The sequence below is a fragment of the Rattus norvegicus genome, chromosome 7 (genome assembly GCF_021556685.1).
Source record: "Rattus norvegicus strain SHRSP/BbbUtx chromosome 7, alternate assembly SHRSP_T2T, whole genome shotgun sequence".
NCBI classification, from domain to species: domain Eukaryota; kingdom Metazoa; phylum Chordata; class Mammalia; order Rodentia; family Muridae; genus Rattus; species Rattus norvegicus.
The window spans coordinates 27,260,001-27,282,011 of record NC_141540.1 but is presented as its reverse complement, the minus strand read 5'-3'; the positions used below and the strand labels follow the sequence as shown (position 1 = coordinate 27,282,011).

General features: G+C 46.9%; 1 protein-coding gene across 4 annotated transcripts in view; it reads right to left on the bottom strand.

Annotated features, from left to right (window-relative positions):
* Syn3 (synapsin III) overlaps positions 1 to 22,011 on the bottom strand; it is a 448,670-nt gene that overhangs the window by 188,124 nt on the left and 238,535 nt on the right.

Sequence of the window (22,011 nt, the reverse complement as noted above, 5' to 3'; positions counted from 1 at the left end):
CTTCTCCTCTCTCTCTTTTGGTTTTTTGAGACAGGGTTATTCTGTGTAGCCCTGGCTGTCCAGGCTGGCCTCAAAGTCAGAGATTCACCTGCTTCTGCCTCCCCAGTGCTGGGATTAAAGGTAAGTGCCACCACTGCTGGGCTGCTGTTTGATTCTTTCTCTCTTGCTGCTGACCGTTACTCCATCCTGTAAGATACCCACTCCTCCCATTCCAACATTATTCCCTAGCATTTTTGGATTACTGTCAGATAACTGCATTACTAGTACTTTAAACAGCAAGCCCCCACAGCGATCTTACGTGATGAGTGCTGTCAGCTCCCTTTCTACCCTTTCACAGGTAGAGTTAACAGGGATAATGCAGGAGCTGGAAAGGAAGAGGGAGGGAGGGAGAGGGAGGGGGAGGGAGGGGGAAGATCTTGACCGGTAAGTATGCTTATCTGAATTTGGATTCCAGCACCCATCTTAAAAATCTAGGTATGGCTCCCACTGGCCTGTAACTCCAGTGTTGTGTTGGGCAGAGATGGGAAGATCACAGGGGCTTTGCAGGGTCAACAAGCCTAGCTCGAGGTTCAGTGATAGACCTTGCTCAAAAGAATACGTGTCAGAACAGGATGGCTCACATTTTCCTCTGGCCTCTTCAAGTGCACAAGCACATGCATGCATGCACGTGCACATGCACACACACACACACACACACACACACAGAGAGAGAGAGAGAGAGAGACAGAGAGAGACAGAGAGAGACAGAGACAGAGACAGAAAGACAGAGAGACTTGCTACAGGAAGACTCAAATAAAAGAACTGAAAAGAACCACTCGGGGTGAGGGGGAGATCACTGCTCACTGGCACTGAGCCAAAGAGCTAGGTAAATAGCTGCTGACCAATTTCATGGTTATGGAACAGGCAATGGGCCAGCCAGCCCCTTTGTATCACCATGTTTATCATGCAAGCCTCCAAACAGCTCCATGGAGCTGGCCACTCCTACTATGCCCGCTTTGCAGAGAAGGAACTGAATATTTGGAAAGCCCAGTAATTTCCCTGAGCCATTCTTGTGTGTCTTTTCTCTAGGTGCCTCATTGTTCCCAAACCTTTCTTGCAAATGAGCTGAGAAGCAAGTATATTCTTCTCCGCTGCATTAATTATAGGAGAAATGGTATTCATCACCAACTCGTCCAGGGCTACCACATATTTCCTATCCTCCTAAGAATCAGGTTAAGTCTTTTGACCCATTTTGACCAATAGATTCAGAGAAATGAGATCGAGATGTCTCTTCTAGACAGAGGCAGTTAGGAGTTGACATGCTTCCTTTATCTACTCTCCTTCCCCATTCAGACGACCCGAGGCTATGTGTACAGGATAGACCGATGGAGGAGGACTTCTTTGCCTATATCAGATGTCTCATGAGCAAGAAATGAATCTGTGGTTTGATAAGTCCACTGACATTTCAGGAGCTCACCAGCTTTAGCAATAGTGATAATATAGTGTTATATTATTACTAATCACATAGTCTAATAATGTCTAATAATATAGTAATACTAATCGCAACTCTCTCGTACGTTATTCCAGGCTGACCCTGCACCATGCTGAATGATACTGTGCTATCTGCATCTGTTGACTTCTTGGATTTTAGCAGCTTATCTACCGACTTAAGTGGGAGGTTGTTTCAAGTGGGTATCGGATTTGCTAACAGCAGAGGATAGACAGGCCCTCTCTGGGAAGCGAGGTCCTTAGGTCTAGGAATTCTGTTACCAAACATAGCACTTGACGTGGTGCATGGCTCACAAACGCCTGCTCCCCTGGGTGTGGACCAAATAGAATCCACACTTATTTCAAGAAACAAGCAACACGGGGCTCGGAGAAGAAACGGGCATTGAAAGGTGAGGCATCAAAGCCCCTCACAGGCAGAGTCCCTTTTCCTGGCTCTGTTGGCACACGCAGAGGGCTGTATAGAAGTTCTTCCTGTCCGATTTCCCATAGAGGCCGGCTGCATCCAGTTATAGCCTGCTGGCTTCCTGTGGCCTCAGGATTCAGTGTAAAACCCAGGCCCCCAATTTAAGTTCACAGTCAGAGCTAGGCTTTTACGGAGGAGACGTGTGAGCCGAATATTAATATATGAGCATGAGTAGTTAGCCAGAAAAAAAAGAAGATAGAACATTCCAGAACAAAAGAGCAGTAGGCATGGGCATGGGGTGATCAGAAGACTGGGTGTAGTTAAAAATGGATACAGAGCACAGTGTGGTTGGAACGTTCAGCAAGTAATGAGATGAGGCTGGGGACTTGGAGATATTGTGGGGTATGGGTCCATGTTCCTAATCTTGGTCATCTAACATGCACATATGAGGCTCACCTTCTAAGAGTTCTCAGGTAGTTATGGAGACCCCTCCTGACTGCAGCTCACTTGTTTTCTTTATTTCCTAATTAGGGGTAGATGGACATTAATTATTGTGTCCTTTCAACATCCCCAACAGCAGGGACTATTTTCAACTCTACTATCAAGACGAAAAGGTTGGTGCTATAAGAACTGGAAGTCCTGGACTCCAGCCATATCCAGGAGGGATAGCCACCCAGTGCACATAGGGATAGCCATCCAAATATTACTATGTTTGTATACTGCTGGCCAATTTGCTGGTGCCCTGACTTCCCATGCGCCCCCCTACCCCGTGACCCCTAACCATAAAGGGGTCACAAGTTCAACTGGGGCTTCTGGATCCTGCTTGTGGTCCTTAGCTGTCAGTTCCAGAGCCATGCAAGCTGTTCAGTAATTCAAACATCAGCACAAGTTATTTAAATGACAGATAACAGAATTAGTTTGAACCTATGCTCAACAGAGTCCAGGGTTAGTCTTTTTTCTATGCTATGAACCATTTAACAGCTGGAACAAATGGGGAAGCAAATGAGGGAGCATTCCTGCATAAGGCTGACCATGTAGGCATCTGGGATCCATGTCAGAGGACACAGTTTTAAGAAGACACTAAATACTTGGAATTTATCTAGAGAAGAGTGACAGGGATAAGGGGGACTCTGGATTGAACCATACACAGAAAGGCTGGTAGGCCTGGGGGATTAGGCAGGGGCTGAGGCGTGGAGGCAGTGTGGTTGCCTAGGATTAGCAGGGCTCTGTACTTGGGAACAGCATCCCCCACCAATTAGGGATGCCGACTTGGAGAAGAGAGCATCCAGGGAACAGGAAAACTGCCTTCAAATGTGTAGATGATGCCATGTGAAAAGGCTAGGCCTAGGAATGGAACTAGTGGCAATGGGTGGGGTCCTGTAATGGGACCATCCTGTGTTTGCCTCTTCATTGGGAGAAATGCCTTCTGGGCACCAGGGTGAACTGAGCCTGGGAGGAGCAGTCAGGAACATGAAGAAGGAGCTGTCACTCATATCTGGAGAAAGACAAAACAGACGATGACAGTGAAAACCAGAAGTGTCGAGGGATGGAGCCTTGACATCCTTTGGGGGAGTTTGCCAGGATCCTGGAGCAGAGGGTGTTGTCTGGATGTGCAGGAGGCAGTCAGAGAAGAGAAGCTAGGGGGAGCAGCACAGGCAAAGTAACCAAGTTGTAAAATGGCCTGGCATTAAAAACTAGGTGAGACCCAGGCTATGTATGGAGAAGAAATGTAGCTCGTAATGGTGGAGGGTGTCTTGGCCTTGAGAAGTTTAGGGAGTTTGGATGTGAGCCCTGAGTAAGGAGAAAATCGGAGGGTAGCAAACAAAGATGGCCGGTCAGGAGCTACTTTTGCAGCAATAGTTTGGAGCACAGCTAAGGAAGAATTTTTGTTTGAATTAGAGACATACAGAGATAAAGGTGGGGTGACCAGGATGTGGTAAGCGGATGAGGCATTTGAGTGGTACAGGGAGGGTGGCTTTGGCATACATCAGTGCCTAGAGTAATCAGATGAGATGAACTTCATGGTCTGTCCCAATATGGATTTCTCTGAGTGTTGAAGCCCACAGCTCTATAATCAGAGGTAAGGGGGACTAATGGAAATTTAGGGCACAGGAGTGCAGTCACTATAGATAAATACTCCAATTTGATCCTTGGCTAATTTTATTGTTAGTAGCTGGAAATGTAGATGACGGCATCTTTATATCTTGGACTTGAAGAAAAACTCCAAAATCTTCTTCTGAAGCCATAATGTAGGAGGAGAGTGGCGAGAGTTTGTAACAGGCAGGCACCTCTTGACACAGGAGCTGTCCTGAGCATTTCATCTTGGTGAGCACATCTGGTTCTCAAGCAACCATGTAGAGAATTGGATATTTGTGAGACGAGGAAATGAGACACAGAGGTCAGCAGGCCGTCCAAAGCGTCAGAGGTAGAATTAAATCCCAAGCAGCCTGACTGTGGATCCAGTTTTTTTTTTTAACCATCCTACGATACTTACTTCATGAGGCAGGCTGTAAAATCTCACAGAGCACAGTGCTGACCATTAATGCACATCTCTTTGCCAACACTTAAAATAGCATGAGGCAGCTGGACTTTATGGGCGGACTTCTCACAATAAAGCAACATTTTCTCAAGGCTGTTACTGATCATAATATGGTGAACTATTTCAAGTGAAATGTTTCAAACTCATGACCATAATCAGTAATTAAACTACTACCGAGACCTAAGAGAAAACAAATATGAAATTATAATTTAAAAAAAAAAACTCTGCAGGTGTTTAATTTTCCCATTAGAAACTTTCCATTTCACCGGATAGGAAGATAAAGCCTGCAGATTCCTGGCTTCCTGGACCAGAATGGCTCATGGAGCTCAGATGGAGCTCTCACAGACCTCCATGTAAACCTCTGGGAGAGCAGAGGGCAGAAGGAAAAAGATCTAAGACCAGAGCTTTGAAGCTCATTAGTTCAGTAGTCGAGGAGGGATGGGAAGAGACAGGAAGTCCATCACCATGGCAACTATAGAAGTGCCTATTCTGTGGTGATGCAGATGTCTTCCCTTACAGAGGATGAAACAGGATGAAAGGAGAAAGGCCATTCACTCAAGGTCACCTAGAGAAGAAGCACAAGAGGTGAAATTGGTACCTCAGTCGTGAGCCTGTGTCCCTCCAATTAACCATATGGTCTTTCTGTTTCACTTTTGTGGCCTGCTTTTTCATGTGCAGTGTGAAATAATAGGGCTTCCATGCCCCACAGAGTATTCTATGTCTAAAAACACTCTCCATCTTTTCATCTAATCACAACACTAACAGCAACACTAGAAAACAAAAGCAGTCACAGTGAGCAGGGAGAAGGTTCCAGGACCTCTCCTGAGCATGTGATTCATTAGTCTATTGAATAACCAATAACCACCAGCAGCCTGCGATGTACAACCTCCATTGATAAAGGAAGAATCAAAGAAACCAAATCATTTACCCAAAGCAACATGTTAATCATGTTGAACAATGAGTAAGAATAAATTAATCAAACTCTTTGAATGAATCAAAGACCTCTAGAGTTGACCATAAGTTGATCATTATAAAATTTTACCTCAGCTATTACACACACACACACACACACACACACACACACACACACACACACACACACGAGAGAGAGAGAGAGAGAGAGAGAGAGAGAGAGAGAGAGAGAGCAAATGCACAAGCACAATGGCTTTGGGAACTATAGGAAACTGATATAGATTCCTAAGCATTCTGGGGGAGTGGCTGGCCCACGTTGGAAGTCACAATAGTTTAATGCCTAATTGAGCTCTGAGGCTGAATATTCAGTATGTTACCTACCCAACAACCAATCCTTGACTAGCTCTGTAAACAGTTCCAAGCCATCCTGGTACCAGTAGTCATCGAGTGACTTGAGTCTCTTCCAACTAGGGCAGGGACCACAGGGCAGGCAACCTGCTACTCAGGGGCCCTGTGAAGCTGCCCATGGCCAATGATAGCTAACAGTGAGGCTCAACATGAAACTGCAGACTTACTTAAAATATCGTGAGGTTTCTGGTGATTAAAAAAAAAGACTTTTATGTCAAAATGTCACCTACAGGGTATCTCATGTGCATGCCATCAATGAACCAGAAATCGCTCACTGGGCTCCACATCTTAATGACACCATCCCAAAATATGGCCACGGCGGGGGGGGGGGGACTAAGTCTTTAAAACATATGGGCCCTCGGATGACACCTGAATCGTCTAAATCACAGCATCAAGGAAGTGATGAGACCACGCATATAGAAAACAGTCCTAAAAAGCAAACAAGAACAAAGGCCATGAGAGTCATGGGGGCTAGTGCCTGAAGCAAGAAAGGCTGACAGGGCACGTCCCAGGGCTGTAAGGACCAGCACTGGGTGAGAGAGCCCTGGAGCAGGACTGATACAGGAAGACTTTCTAGGAAGGGGACTCACGCTCATCGAGTGCCCAGTACATGCCAAACTTTGTGCTCAGCTTTGCAGACTCATCCAGTAAAATACTACACCGTCTCTGAGATGCCACAGCTATCAGAGAACGAAGGACTAGGGGCCCAGAAGGGGGTCCAAGTGTCCAGCAGGCATCCCTACAAACCTGGAAGAGCTAGTATTTTAACTCATTCCACTGAAATGTGGACACAATAAACTCTTTTCCTCTCCCTCTGAGCTCTGAGCTTCTCCTAGTGCCGACCCTGATCAGAAGGAGAGCCAGAGCTTGCCTTTTTTCACTCTTGTTGGCTTCCTTCCCCATGCATCCCCTCCACACCCTTTGCTTAAGGGAGCTGTGTGCTCACTGTCCGTCTCTCCTGCTGTAGCCTGCAGCGAGAGGGCGGGCTCCACTTCCTCACCCCAGATGTCCTCAGAGAGCCTGCGAGGTGGGATGCTGCTGACCAGCATCTCCTAGTTACCTCTTCTCTAGGAACTCTCTTTCCTGTCTTGCCAAGGGGGTGTGAGCCTTTGGGTGGGGGCTTGTCTGATTTTCTCCATAGTTTTTTCCTGATTGCTGCCTGGAAACTTAAGGCTGTCAGGCCAGAGAGGCCTGCAAGATGCTTGCCCTTGTTAGCAGAGCAAAGGTCCCTGACATCTCTGAAGACCTTGGAAGAAAAGAGACACAGCAAGGACAAGAGGTGGACACACACACACACACACACACACACACACACACACACACGCACGCATATGGGGTGGGGGAGACAGAGAGCAACAGAGACAGAGAGAGAGAGAGGGAGGAGAGGGAGTGTCACGGGTAAGTGATTAAGAGAGATGAAAAGGACAGGAAAAGCTGCAGGGTTGTATGGAGTTGGAGAGAACAGAGATGGGGTAAAGACAGAGAAGAGCCATATGGCCACCAGCAATCCCAGCTCCTTCCAAGGCAATCTCAGAGGAGAAAAAGGAGACTAGAGCCAGGAAGCAGTCACACAGCCCTTCGTTCCCAAATAGGCTTTGCGCTTTGTAGTCAGATCAAGATGTTGACCCAGGGCGCTCTGACTTCTGGAGTCAATTTCTAGTTTCACAGCCACACCCCAAAGATTTCTGTCTGAACCTCAGTTTCCTTACCTATAAAGCAGGCTGGATGGAGTCACTTCATAGAATTAAGGCCAGGTGGACGTAAGAGCTGGTACAAACTGTTAAGTGCAGTTCACTGCAGCAGCCTACGAGGCAGGTTAGAGGGCTATGAGAATCCCCCCACCCCACCGTAGACTGCTTTAAGAACAGTTGGCATCCTTTCCTCAAGGTCAGTGTGATTGGAAATGAATGCCCCAGAAGAAACACTAGTCCTCACATAAAAGCTGCCAGGAGGTCCAGCTGGGCATCTGTAAGGAAGGTACTTCAGTTTTATGGCTTCTTTAAAATTGTAGACACACTTTATATTTTAAGAATCCCTTTAGCTTTAAGAAGGGGCAAATCTTTGTTACCTGGGACAAGGAGACAGTATAGGGTGACAAAGGATCCAGCATGCTTTAAAGACTTTATACTCAGACATGAGTATCTCCTCCCATATTGCCTTCTCCAGGAAGCCTTCCTGGATTCCTCTAGGCTAGACACAAATATGCCATTGTGGGTATATGTGATGTCCCAGTTTGCCAACTAGACTCCTAGCTCCTGGGGGCAGAGACCACTTTGCTCATTTCCGGTACTCAATGTTCAGGGCCTGGCACCTGGCAGTGACCCAGTGGGTGCTCATACACTTGAATGGGACTGAATTTCAGCCCACATTCTTTCCCATTAGGCGAGACATTTTCAAGGAGGAAGGGCTGGGCCCAGACTCAGCTGCAGGAGGCTTTGGAAGTAACCTTTGGACAAGCTGTGCTGTGCTCTGAAGCCTTTTGGAGAGCCAAGAGAGATTCCAGGGCAGACGAGGGCCAGAAAGGGTGGGAGAGAGGCTTCCTGGCTCGAGAGAGCCTGGGTGGGGTGGGGGACAAGAACAGTGAACAAGCTTAACAGTACAGATAACGTTTCTCAGGCATTTAGGTTCCACATAATACTCCCACATAATCTGTTTGCTTGACTCTCATAAGAAATGCAAGGGCTAAGCAGGGTAGGCTCAAACCCACTGTTTTCTTTTTGATGTGAGCAGGGCAAGGCTGAGAGAGAATTCCCTCAGCTGAATTTCAGATCTGGTGTCTATCCAAGAACAAGAAAAAGGTGGGAAGTGCTGCCTATGGGTCCTGGCTTCTCTCCTGAATTTAGTGTAGTCATTCTTTACCCTTACATTAAACAAAAGCACAGCACTGGACCTGATACGGCTTTTACCAAGTACCACATCACAGTGGTTTCCTTTCATCTGAGCTGTGACTCCATGAGCTGCTCAACTATTAATCCCATTTTACAGACAAGAAAAGTGAGGTTGAGAAGGGACGATGCCCAGAAGATTACAAAGTTGGCAAATGCAATCAGTTTAAACCTAAGGACTAAGAGTCAAGAGGCTGAGTGCCCAGCTGCCCACCACTCCGCTGAGTTATTTCTTTCGGGAGCTGCAGAGGAATTTCAATCCAACGGCATGGCTGCTTTGGCAAAGGATCACATCCAAAGACCTTCTAGGTCTATATGACCCAGCTGGAATGCATACCTATCCTGTATTACAGTATTATTTAACGTGTCTGGATGGAATACAGTTAGTGTGTAGAAAGGAGGCATTTTTGAAAGTGATGCCTAATTGAGATGAATCAGAGAAGGATTTGAAAGAATGAGTCAGGGATAGGACATATCCACAGGAGAAGAGCACAGGAAAGAGGCTGCTAAGACCAGTGCAGGGAGAGGATGTGGTAATGTGGTGGTGGTGAGTGAGTGTGTGTGTGTGTGTGTGTGTGTGTGTGTGTGTGTGTGTGTGTGTGTGTGGCAGTTTTACCTGGACAGTTTTAAAAAGACAGGTTGTAGAGAGAACAAGCTAAACGCAGGTGAAGACAGAGGAAGCCAGAGAATGCGGAGAAGCCAGAAGATCAGAACATATTGCCAAGTTCGTATGAGGCCAAGCAGAGTAGTTCAGTGAGAAGCTGAGAGAAGCTAGTTTGAATCAGTCAGCTTGGAAGATTAGATTGTGCAGAGTCTAGAAGCTTCTAGGTCTAGGCCTAGGGATAGTTGCAACAGAGAATGAAACACTCTGGGCTCAGCCCAAGCAGGGTATTTGCACAGCCAGGGCGCGGCTCTCATCTCATCCCATCATCTGAGGAACTAAAAGGGACATTCACGAGGAGTCATTAGTCGGATACCCTCCAGTGTCCAGCTATGAGTCCACAGTCCATGGTCAGAGGACATAATTGCCGTTTGCTGCATTCTTCCAGTCTTGGAAATGTCCTGTCCTGGGTCTTCTGTGATTTACCCTTGGGTTTGGCCACAGGAAGGGTGTACTAATTATTATAGTGTATAAAGCTGGGACAGACTGAAGCAAGCTGATGCAAGGTAGAAGGCAGCACTTGCCCCTCTTGGCTTGTACCCATCATCAGAGGTAAGCCAGCCAGGATCACTGACTCCTTGTGTCTTAAGAAAACTCGGCCTGGGGGTCGAACAAAGCCAGGTTTAAGTCAGTACCAAATCTTCACCTCTGGATGACCTAACTTAAGATCACTGACCCCTGGAGAGGGGAAAGTGTACGCAAAGTCCCACCTCTACCAGGAAGCTTTTTGGTACTGCTGGGAAAAGGAAGATCAGTTTTCTCCAACATAGTGACACAGGATATATAAACCACAGGCTCTGGAGTAGGTGACCAACACATTTTTTTTCTATTCTTTTTTTCAGAGCTGGGGACCGAACCCAGGGCCTTGCGCTTGCTAGGCAAGCGCTCTACCACTGAGCCAAATGCCCAAACCCTACCAACACATTTTTATGTGTTTTTTGTTTCAATTTGGTATTTTTTGTCTTATTGGGTTTTTTTTTTAATGTTTTGACTTTCATCTTTTTGGTGTGTGTGTGTGTGTGTGTGTGTGTGTGTGTGTGTGTAATAAAGTACATGAAGTTGGATGCATAGGGTTGTGGGAGAATCTGGGAGAAGTTAGGGGAGGGGGAAGGATATTCTTAAAATATATTCTATTAAAAAATTGAGACAAGGTCTCACTACACAGCCCTGTTGTCTTGGAACTTATTGAGGCTGTCCTGGAATTCATAGGGATCTGCCTATCTCTGCCTCCAGAGTATTGGGATTAAAGGCATATACCACCATGCCTGGCAAACGTTTTTTAATGAAAATATTTACAAAGAACGTAGTTCCAATGTTTAAAAAAAAAAGATAGGTGACCTCACTGAACATTGGCGTCTCCATTTGTAGCAAGGGGACACTCTGAGTCTCATAAGAGGATTAAATGAGACACTATGCTTGCGATGTGGCAGTGTGGTAGTCGGCACACGACACTCAATACTCTGCCATTCAATGGAAGGTGGAACAGGAGAAGGGGCACGGGGCTCAGGGTCAGACAGAGCTGGCTTCCGATTCCGGCTCTGCCGACTGTAAGCTGTAGCACTGGGCACACAGCACGTTTCGGGGCTCCAGTTTTCATAGCAATAAAACAAGTCTCCTGACAGCTACCTCCAGGGAAACTGTAAACCCGAGAACAGAGGGGGTGACTGAATGGAAGATACTCAACCCTGAGAGTGGTTGGGCTGCTTTGACTCTTCCTCTCCTGGGAGAGATGAATGAGGCTGTCATTCATCCAGCATTTGAGGCTGCTGTCTCGACTGTAAGAGCTGGTCAGTTGTGAGCCACCATGATGAGACGCTAGGGCTGTCTGCCACTGAGGAGGAGACTGACCGTCACATGACAAATCACAGTGCAGTTTGGAAGGTGCTCAGATGGGATTCCTTACACAGTGGACTCATTAGCTTCAGAGTGACCAGCCAGGTAGACCTAGGCTGTTCTTGTACCAGGGTGGGATGGCAATTGGGTGGCATGGATCAGCCTGGATGCAACATTAACAGAACATCCCCTAGTCTCTGTACCATATAGCATATGTGGCTTCTGTCATGCCCCCCACCCCTGCCTCTTAGTCATCTTGTGGTATACCTCTGGCTTAGGGAACAACTCAAACATACTGGATCTCTTTCCTGGGCTTCCTTGCATCATGGTTTGCTGAAACCTTTGTGACATTCTGTCCCTTCATCCCACCTCTTTTCTAAGTATCTGTCTCTGCTCGGTTATCTTGAACTATCGCATGTTAGATGTCTTGGTTTACAGTGCTACCAGACATGGTAGGTGGCTTATAAACAGAGGCTGCTCCTTCCTCACAGTGCTGGAGGCTGGTCGGCATAGTTCTAGATCACACTGCATACAGACCGGTGAGAGCTACTTTCTGGTTCATAGACGGCTGTTCCCTTTCTGTACCCCACTGTGGCAGAACTACCTGAAGACCTCTCTGGGGTCTCTCTTGTAAGGGCATGGATATCATTCATAGGGTATTGGGTTAGCGAGGTAAGGAACAGTAATAGATCAAAATCATTTACATATCCAATACAAGTTTGATAGCATGTTTGATAGATGATACTTTTTGGCATTGTTTAATCAAATCTGCTGGGGAGCTTGAAGACACAGAGGGCCATCTTACTGAAAGCAAGCAATTACAGAAAAGAAACACGTGGTTAGGCAGCTACAGAGCGGTGGAGAGACAGCTGCATGCTGGGAAGTCTTTATCAGGAGGAACTATAAAATACAGTGGTGTGTTAGACTGACGTCGAGGAGGAGGGTGAAATAAGAAGCACACCAGGAGGACTCCAGGGTTTGAGGTTGAGTGTGTAGGTGCCTAAGCTAACGTCGATGGGGAGGCTCAGAGTGTGGCAGGTTTAGGGGGAAGGGAAGTTGAGTTTCAGGTGGAATGCTGATCAGACGTCTAGGCAGAGTGTGTACACAGGTTCAGACACAGTTGTGGTTTTTAAAGCCTTGACATTATTGAGATTAAAAAAAATGGGGTGAAGCTGGGTCAGCAGAGGAGAAGACATGGTCAGCACTGAGTACTGACTACAGGCCCCAGCCTGGGCAAGGAAGTGGTGAAAGGATCTAGAACCAGCCTCCAAGGATGAGAGACACATCTTTCTCAATTTGGCCATTAGACCATTGAAATAATGGATCCCTCAAATGAGAATTACCCGAAGAACTGCATTCTGGGAGAAGTGAAAGCCAAAATCTGGACCAGCCAGAGGGGGAAGCTTTTCTCCTGCACAGAAAGCTTTGCAACTTGTCAGACCACCATTATCTAATCACTTCCTACGGCACGTGCTTCAGCTCTGATGGGCGCTCAGTGAGTTGAATGCCTTCACCCAGTCATTTCTGAGCGACTGTGTGAACCCAGGCTCCCTCAGCAGTGGATGTGGTGAGCCCTTTCTAAATGAATCCTTACTGAGGGGATATCATAGTAAGGTTTTATTAAGCTGTATGGTAAGTTTCAGGCCTCAAACTTGGTTCATAATTTCTGGCTATGCTGGGGTCGCTGTTTCTTGACATCCCACCCCCTCAGTTTACAGCACACCCCTCCATTCCCTCTCCAATCAGCTTCTCTCCTTGTTACCCAAATCTCACTCTTATGTGAGCTGGACTTCTCACAGAGCCACAGCTGATGGAGTTTGTAGGGCTCTGGGTCAGTCTCCTTATAAAATGTTCCATTGCAAGCTTCTAGATTTCTACCCCCTGAGATTCTATATGTTTCTATCATTCTCTTTCTCTAATGTTTCTGTTTAGCTCATTAAGTTATGTAGACCACTAACACTGCCACCATTTCTGTTTTCTGAACCCTAATCTCTGCCAGTTCCCTGCTGTTCCTTCCAGCCAACGTCGTCTAACCATGTAGCCACGTTCAATGGGAAGCCTTAACAATCTGATTTCACAGATGAACCTGCAGTCTATGCACCTGCCTCATAACTTGTCCTCCCCCCGGATCCCTGGTTTCTTTGTCGGTGACTTCTATATTCAGCAGAGGCCCTGAGCTGAGATGGCTGCCGGGCAAGGATAAAGTACCCATAAGAGGTATATGCCATACTTGTTGTGGGAGAGCATACATGAGGAGCCCATGAAGGACACATGGGGGACCATGTGACGAGCTGGCCTCTCTGGATGACAACGTGTGGGAACAGAGAACTGGAGGGAGGGTGAGGGGAAGATCTGGGACCCATTAAGGGAGAAGCTGAGTACTCTGGAGAAAGCACTAGTTTCTCTTGGAACCACTTAAGCACAGGAAGGGTCAGGTTAGTCTTGTACACCAACTCCCCTTGGGAGTGGACCTCGCCTCCAGGGAGCCAGGAGACAGCTTGGCCTGAGTGAGATGTCACGTGCAAGGCCTCTCTACTTAGTCTCAGCCTGCCTCTTCTCTAGGAAAGTTTAATATTAGAGCCTGGTGAGACCAAGAGTTCGAGGTGCGTGGGTGGAGAGAAGGTCACCATTCTTTGGGGTCTCCCGGATGTTTGCCATGTGACTCCACACCAGACAAGCAGACTCGCCTTCTCAGTCTCAGAGAACAACAGCAAGGGGTCACCATTTGGCTACCTCCAAGAATTCCTAATTCCTGACTCAGGCCGTTTCCAGAGGCCACAGCTGCCCTGTGACAATGACACATGGGGAGTTGCCTTAGGGACAAGGGTCTCAGAAAAGGTTTTCTTTCATATAGCTAGATCCCTACACCAAAGGACTCCTCAATAGGGAGTTAGGCTTGATAAGCTAGGGCTTCCCAGGCCCACTGAGATTCACCGGCTTCCCCGTACGCAGAAAAGCCCCCTAGCTTCCAGCACCTAAGGTCTCTAGATGACCTTCATCTTCATCAGTTCAGTCGCCTAGAAACCTCGAGCATCAAAAGCATCTTTATTCTTGAGCGTCTTCTTGAGCCAGACTTGTATAGTGAACAGACCATGTCCTTCACTCGGTCATTCAGCAAGTAGACTGAGTGGTACCCAGGGCCAGGAGCTATTCCAGGCTTTACCCACGCAGGAGTGAGCAAGGGAGTGACCCGCCCTCCGGGAGCCTGAATTCTAGCATAGGACTCTATCCCATTTTCTGGATGAAAACCTAGAGGTCCAGAAAACACTATGTTTGGCGCAGTGGTGGTTTGCATCCTCCTCACTGGCTGAAATGGAAGGTAACTTGATGGTCTCCATGGATTCTGGGTCCTGTGACACCAGACTAAGCGGCCACTTTCCTTGGCTTGCAGGAGGGAATGGCTTCGGGTTAGGGATAGAGAAGCCCCCAGAGAGACTTGCTATCAGTTATTTTATCTCCAGAGACCCCATAATTGGCCTAGTAAAGGGAAGTAGAAACTCTCTGGAGTAGTCAGAGAACTCCGAACCTCTGCAGGAATACTGTGGAGACTCAGCCCGAACCCATTTCCATCTTCCCCTAACTCTGGGACAGAAGGCTAGGGAACAGAGCAGAGGTTGGGGGTTGGTCTAGAGAAGTCAGAGAAGGTGGGGAGGATGGGAGAAGGAAACTAACTTTTAGCATGTGCTGGGAACCACTAAGTTCCAGTACTTTTAGAAGTGATACTCGATGAGTCTAAAATCCTAATGATGTAGGATGTTTGAAATTCTGACTTCACTATGGATAAATCGAAGGCCTAGAGAAATAAAATGATCTTCCCAAGATGGCGTCTTCCATTCATACCAATGAACACTTTTATCACTCCAAGACCTAAGGCATCAATTGTCCCAGAAGGATCCTTGGGATCCCTCAAACAATGATCCAGAGCCATAGTCTGTCACATTGTAAGACTCTCCCCTGCCCTCAGTTCTCATCTGAGAGGATCACTTTATAATGCAGACACAAAGGCCAGGAAGATTTGGTTGGCTTTCAACATTGAGATCTGCCAGAATAAGATTTGAACTCAGGTCTTTAGACTCCTGTTTCCATGCTTCCACTCTTCTGGCCTCAGCAGAAGCACAAGGAGAAGTTTGTCTCCATTCTGTCCTGGTGCCTGTTAATCTACCACAGTAACATCACCCTCATCCAACACCCAATGTTCTTTTTCTATAACCAATATCTAGTGGGCTGGCCCCGGAACTCAGTGGAACAGCACTTGATTAGTGTCTGTACCTAGAGGAAAATTCTAAAACCATCTTATGATGCTTCTTGAACTGTGTGAACTTAACATTAGTTCAAGGAAAATTCACAATTCACTGTATGCATGATTTTTAATAAAAAATACTACACATCATTGATTGTGATAGGAAAAAATAAACACAATAAAGTAACATGCATTTCTATTTCTGAATCCTGTCCCATAATACCACTGGAAGACATAGTGAAATGGACTCATGTTCATGCTTATGAGTAGAACAAACATGCACACACACACAGGGACAAACATGGGCTGAGTGAGATGTTTCATTAGTGGCTCAAATACCAGAAGCTGGGTCAAAGTTAGTGACATGATTTTTTTTTTTAACCGATCAACACTTCTTGGTAATTATTTTAAAACAAACAAAGAAACCAGAGTGCTGCCTTACCTTAATTTTCATGGTGGCTGCATTGTGTGGAGGAGGTGAATACTGAAAGTGTTTTGTGTTAAATTTAATATGATGTGAGCTGCTAGGCTCGGTTAATGAGGCTTCAGGGAGGTCAGACCAAGTCTTGGCTGTGCAGACTTGTTTGTATATATCGTTGGTCTCTCCCTCTGAGTTTCCTGCATTAGTTCATTTCTGTTGCTGTAACAAAAACCATTGAAGCTGGCAATATATAAACAAGTCTTGCTACCCAGCTTTCTCTCGGATCCTCTGTCTCTGCCTTCCAAGGCTGGAGTTACAGGTAGGCCACCAGGTATGTGTGTTTCTGGGAATGTGAACTTTGCACCGCATCTCACACTTGTGAGACAAGCACTGAATCGCTGAGCCATCACTCTGGCCCTTCTAATCCAGCTTTGACTTACATTTTGATTTTATAACAGTCATTGCTGAGAATGCTACTTTGCATAAATACATGGCACAAAATGATAGAAGGGGGGTTGGGGATTTAGCTCAGTGGTAGAGCGCTTGCCTAGCAAGCACAAGGCCCTGGGTTCGGTCCCCAGCTCCGAAAAAAATGATAGAAGAATGGTTCCAACCATTTCAGAAATTGTTAGAAAGTCTTGCCTAATCCCAAGATAAAACTCCATTCGAATGTGTTTTTTACAAAACCCACTCAGAAACTCAAGCAGTAATTTTAAAAATCAAACATTCTAACAGAACACAATACAAAGATATATTAATCTGATACTTGCATGTTAAGGAGTAGAGGCAGGAGAGTATTGTCTTTGTTTTCTCAAATTTAACCATTATGGTTTTTTTTTTTCTTATATAGGAATGTGCAGTAAAAATGCCACAGTTTATAACATGCAGTGGTCTCAGATCTGAGCTGTGTTAGGCATTTCAGTGTGAAATGCCCATGCTGTGTGTTTGGAATCAAGACTGAGGTAAAGTCGTGAAATGTAACACAGGTAGACACGTCAGTTTTGTTGGGTGATCTTGAATTAAATTTTGACCATTGAATGTTTAGAAATGCTATGCTTGTCATGTTTTTAAGTCTAAGAGTTTGGGGTCTAAAATGTGAATGCTTCACTCCTTCTTTAAAAGGGGAACAAGAATACCCTTGGGAGGGAATAGGGAGACAAAGTTTAAAACAGAGGCAGAAGGAACACCCATTCAGAGCCTGCCCCACATGTGGCCCATACATATACAGCCACCCAATTAGACAAGATGGATGAAGCAAAGAAGTGCAGGCCGACAGGATCCGGATGTAGATCTCTCCTGAGAGACACAGCCAGAATACAGCAAATACAGAGGCGAATGCCATCATTAAACCATTGAACTGAGAATAGGACCCCTGTTGAAGGAATCTTAGAAAGGACTGAAGGAGCTTGAAGGGGCTTGAGACCCCATATGAACAACAATGCCAACCAACCAGAGCTTCCAGGGACTAAGCCACTACCCAAAGACTACATGGACTGACCCTGGACTCCAACTGCATAGGTAGCAATGAATATCCTAGTAAGAGCACCAGTGGAAGGGGAAGCCCTGGGTCCTGCCAAGACTGAACCCCCAGTGAATGTGATTGTTGGGGGGAGGGCGGTAATGGGGGGAGGATGGGGAGGGGAACACCCATATAGAAGGGGAGGGGGAGGAGTTAGGGGGATGTTGGCCCGGAAACCGGGAAGGGGAATAACAATCGAAATGTAAATAAGAAATACTCAAGTTAATAAAGATGAAAAAAAAAAGAGTTTGGGGGTCTGAGCTAAACGCTCTCCTCATTCTATGACTGGGAGATGAATGAGAGAAACAAGGACTTCCAAGCACTTTCCCCTAAGCAACACCATAAAATGCTGTCCTCGCAGTAGCAGTAGGTGAGTTGTTAAGCAGATTCCTCAAGAGAGGAAACAAGGAAACAGGGCTCAGACATGACCAGCAACTTAACTTGCCTTAGGTCTTGTAGTGAATATGCAGTTGAGCCTTGAAGGTGGTGTGTCCTACTATGGAAGGACAGATGGACGGAAAGTACATTCAGGCCACCCTATGGTGCTCCCAGAGTAGCTTCTGCCATGTCCACACCAGCTTCTATCTCCATTATTTAAGGTTCACCAGGCTTATGAATGAGCCTCATCACTGGGTGAGAGGGGCAGTGTTGAGACGAACAGGGAGAAAGGATGGGCAATATGTCACCGTGGCTCAGATGCTCTTAGGATGCTAAGAATCCTAAGTTTGGAGCTGAGGCGATGGATGGATACTGTGCTACAATAGATATTGAGCAGGCTCAATTCAAAGGAAGACATTGCTGTGATGACCTAGGAGACCTCGAAACTGATCAAGTAGTTGAGACAAGGGTCAGAGAAACCTGGCATAATGGATATGGAAGGCCCATTACAATACACCTCTCACTGTCCCATTCCATCTCTCAGCCCTTTGATCTAGCAGGGGTGCCCTCAAGGTGTATGGGGTCCAGGAGCTCACCCATGCAAGTGTATGGGGTCCAGGAGCTCACCCATGCAAGTGTATGGGGTGCAGGAGCTCACCCATGCAAGTGTATGGGGTGCAGGAGCTCACCCATGCAAGTGTATGGGGTCCAGGAGCTCACCCATGCAAGTGTATGGGGTCCAGGAGCTCACCCATGCAAGTGTATGGGGTCCAGGAGCTCACCCATGCAAGTGTATGGGGTCCAGGAGCTCACCCATGCAAGTGTATGGGGTCCAGGAGCTCACCCATGCAAGTGTATGGGGTCCAGGAGCTCACCCATGCAAGGGCAGCACCTGAAGGCTGGAGTGTTGGGGTCTAGTCAATTCAATGACTGGTCAAACGCTTCAGGGAGCTGTGTGTCTGTGATTCTAGCCTTAACTCTTCCCCTAAACTTTCATGAGTCCCAGGTCTGGTCTCTGCAGCTATCCCAATTTCATTCACCAGATCTTCAAAGCTAGGGGCTCAGACTCAGGGATCAGGTGAGCTGTCTGTCCTGTTCTTTGAATGAAGGGGGAGAGTCAAGGGAAAACTGGCACAGGAGAGAGAAGCAAGAGGTAGGCCATGGAAACTACATGCTCGTGTCACAAGAAGGAGTGGGTGAGCCCCAGAGAAAACCAAGCAAATTCATAAGACCTCAGGCAGGCCATTTCTTGTTTTACTTGAGAGGAAGGAGGAGGAGGAGAGGAGGAGGAGAGGAGGAGAAAAGGAGGAGGAGGAGGAAGAAGAGGAGGAGGAAAGGAGGAGGAGGAAAGGAGGAGGAGGAGGAGGAGGAGGAGGAGGAGGAGGAGGAGGAGGAGGACGACGACGACGACGACGACGACGACGACGACGACGACGACGACGACAACATTGAGGTCGACCTACCCAAAGACTGTGGAACATGGGCAGCTTGTTCCTCGTCCCCTCTCTCAGGGAAAGGGTGGGTTCGTCAGTGTGGGTGCCTCTGGAATGAAGGACAGTCCCACAGAGGCTGTCGACTCCTTGGTGATGACAGATGCTTTGTGTCAAAGGAAGAGGCAGCACAATTCCTTTTGAGGAAGATTCCCTTCCTTTCCTTATTTATTTACGTTTGCTGAATGGTTCAGTGATTCAACCTCAAAACCATTCTCCAGAGGGAGGCAGGAAGAGCCCAGCCCTCAAACACCAGTGTCCCTGTGAGGTTTTGCTCTGTGGAACTTTCCTTAAAAATAACCACATCAGGAGACTGTCAGGGTGGAGGAACCCTCAAACCATCCTGTGGGGCTTATGCAGAACTCAGCAGCCTACAGTGGGCTTCCCTTGGGAACCTGACCTGACGGTGTTTTCTCCACAGAGATAGCATGGATGGAGGGGCCTGAACATCCCATTTGCAATCTCAGATACCAGAGGGTGTCATATCCCGAGAGAAAGAATAGACAGGAGTGTCTGGAGTGAATGGCACCATGATAACCCAAGAGGCCTGAGAACTGGGACCTTTGTTATGTTGTCCATGGTCTGTTTCTTCAAGTTGTAATATATCCTCAATTCTCAACACAATAGTATCGGTCCCTTTCTTTCTGTGTGAGCAGCAGCTACTCAGAAACAGATCTTGTTGTGATAATGTATCTAGCTTAGAAGTGGGCCAACAAGGCAAAAGGTTGGGATGAATGCGAAGCCAGACTGAAAATTACTTTAGCAGACCTGGGTTCTATTTCTGATTTGATGGGTTAAGCTTTAATGACCTTGAGTGGGTCACTCTTCTAAGGACATGAAGATTCCCAGTAAGGAAAGCCTGGTGGCTGTACCCATGACGTAAGAGAAGGGTCTTCCACCTCTTGGTTAGATGATCCAGGCTATGTCAACTGTTGTGTCTCTGAGCCTCACTGTGCTCATATGAAAGGCGAAAAACTGCTACTCACCTCCACGGCCTGTTGAGATGTAGAGTAACACTTGATACACTGGAAGTCACTGTCAAACTGATACACTCTCATTCTGGACACTTAGGAGCAATGGTACGAACCCCATAGTTACCCCTACACGGTTGTGGCCACAGTAGCAGCACTAAGCATCAGCACTGTTCTCTGCTATAAGAGCTGTCCTCAGCTATACAGACTCAATCTTATCATAAAAGGCGAAGACATATTTAGTACATCAATAAAGTCATTATTATTTTTCCATTTGAATGAATCGTGGGAACTCATTCGGTCTTCACAAGTGCTCTTTACTGCGCATGCCCCGTGATGACGACTCTTGCTTGTCAACCTGACAAACCTGGGAAGAGGACATCTCAATTGGAGTGTTGCCTCCCTTGGATGGGCTTGCTGTCATGTCTGTGGGGCATTTTCTTGATTGCTAATTGATGTAGGAGGGCCCCAGCCCACTATGGGTGGCATCACCCATCTCTAGGCAGGTAAGCCTTGTCTGTATGAAACAGGTAGCTGACCGTGAACCCGGAAGTAAGAGACAGCAAACATCACTTCTTCCTTGGTTTCTGCTCCAGGCTCTGACCGCACGTCTCCGCTTTGACTTCCTTCAGGGCATGGACTGTAACTTCTAAGTTGAAATAAACTTCCTCTCCCCCTAAGTTGTTTGTGTTGTGACATCTTTCACAGTAACAAAAAGGCAAACTAGGGCATTCCCATTTACTGATGTGGAGACTGAGGCAGAGCCAGGCTTCAATCCAGATAGTCTATCTGCATGACTTGTATGTGTGTGGCATTGCCTTGAGGACTCAGAGCACTCCAGAGGCTGCTGGGAGTGATCTGAACGCTAATAGAGCCACAGGAAAGCAATGGGAAGTTTTGGAATCTTTACTTCCTTGGGTAAAGAAAGCTCAGGATCTGAAGCTGAGGACAAGAGAGTTGATGTAGATCATCAATGAAGTAGAGAACGATAACAGGCTATGAATAAGCATCTCTGAAAGTAGGGCAAAGCATCGAGACAAAGGAGCAGCCATTACTGCTCTCCATGGAGGGGTTTGGGGCCCTCTGAAATTGGAGGAAGAAACCCCAGTTCCTAATCCGCTTTCCTGAGGAACTAGCAGAGCCGGGGATCGAGCGCGGAAAGGGAATTCAGCTTCTCCGTGACAGGTCCCTGACCTGAACCGGGCAGGTATAGCTACTCCATCTTGGACACCCCTCTTATTTCTTCCCTGGCAAAGAAGCAAAGGAACCTCTGAGGAAACCGGCTTGGGTGGGGTCAGGGGGCGGCTCCCAACAGCCAAATGCTTCAGGTGCTTTCAGGTCTTAAGAATTGGCTGGGAAATATGGCAGAAGGTAGCCTAGTGGCTTGAAAGAAATCTGCCTGTGAGTCAAGAGGCTGAGCTTGCATCCGGGCTTAGGGTCTGAATTGATACCATATCCTAGAAAGACTCCCAGGAGGGACAGTCACCATACATCTCTGAGTCCTAGTGATGCCATTGTGGAACTGCTGTCTTCATCTGTAAAACTCAGTCAGGGACCTGTGAGGATCTGAACGGAGATGCTGGGATGCTGTACAAATGGTGGAGTCAGAAAGCACTAGGAGACATCTTCCTATGTGCCTTGGTCTTACTTTTTCATCTTTCCTCCCTCATAGTCTTTCCCTTTTCTTGAAAATCCCAGGAAGGTTTTGAGCCCACATCTGATGTTGTAAACACCATTCCCTTACTTGGTAAGCAGGAAGCTGGTCTCCACCCCTACCCTATTTTGTCCTTCAGAGACACCCCCCTCCCTTTCTCCCTGCTATTTTGTTTCCTGCTTCCTGGTCACTTGTCCTGAATCAGTTAT